The sequence below is a fragment of the Arachis duranensis genome, chromosome 9 (assembly GCF_000817695.3).
Source record: "Arachis duranensis cultivar V14167 chromosome 9, aradu.V14167.gnm2.J7QH, whole genome shotgun sequence".
Lineage (NCBI taxonomy): Eukaryota > Viridiplantae > Streptophyta > Magnoliopsida > Fabales > Fabaceae > Arachis > Arachis duranensis.
Window position 1 is genome coordinate 94874922 of NC_029780.3, and position 1270 is coordinate 94876191.

The following is a 1270-nucleotide window of genomic DNA, read 5'->3' on the forward strand; positions in this document are numbered from 1 at the left end:
AGAATCAAATAACAATGCATGCAAGACACCAAACTTAGCAGTTTGTGTACTACTGACACTAATGAGAATGCACTGAGACACTCAAAACACTCAAGTCAATAGAATTCAAAGGATCAGAGTAAAAAATCATCAAGAATTACTTGAAGATCCTTAAGACACATGAATGAATGCATGCAATTGACACCAAACTTAAAATGAGACACTAGACTCAAACAAGAAATATTTTTGAATTTTATGATTTTGTAAATTTTTTTTGTGCTTTTTCGAAAATTAAGTGGAAAAGAAAATAAAGGTATCAAAATTCTTAATGAGAATTCCAGGAATCATGCAATGTTTAGTCTAAGACTCCGGTCCAGGAATTAGACATGGCTTCACAGCCTGCCAAGCTTTCAAAGAAAGCTTCGGTCCAAAACACTAGACATGGCCAAAGGCCAGCCAAGCCTTAGCAGATCACTGCTCCAATAGCAAGATTGATAGAAATCAACAAGCTCTTGTGATGATAAGTTGAAACCTCGGTCCAATAGAATTAGACATGGCTTCACAACCAGCCAGACTTCAACAGATCATCATGAAACACTAGCATTCATTCTTAAGAACTCTGAAAAAATACCTAATCTAAGCAACAAGATGAACCGTCAGTTGTCCATACTCGAACAATCCCCGGCAACGGTGCCAAAAACTTGACAGCGCGAAATTGTGATCAATACTTTTCACAACTTAAATAATCCCTGGTGATGAACCCCAAAAACGTGGTGTTCAATACCATGGCATAAACACAACTTCGCACAACTAACCAGCAAGTGTACTGGATCGTCCAAGTAATAAACCTTACGCGAGTAAGGGTCGATCCCACAGAGATTGTTGGTATAAAGCAAGCTATGGTCACCTTGTAAATCTTAGTCAGGCAAACTCAAATGGATATGGGTGATATACGAATAAAACATAAAGATAAAGATAGAGATACTTATGTAATTCATTGGTGGGAATTTCAGATAAGCGCATGAAGATGCTGTGTCCCTTCCGTCTCTCTGCTTTCCTACTGTCTTCATCCAATCCTTCTTACTCCTTTCCATGGCAAGCTTATGCAAGGGTTTCACCGTTGTCAATGGCTACCTCCCATCCTCTCAGTGAAAATATTCAACGCGCTCTGTTACAGCACGGCTAATCATCTGTTGGTTCTCAATCAGGTTGGAATAGAATCCAGTGATTCTTTTGCATCTATCACTAACGCCCAGCCTTCAGGAGTTTGAAGCTCGTCACAGTCATTCAA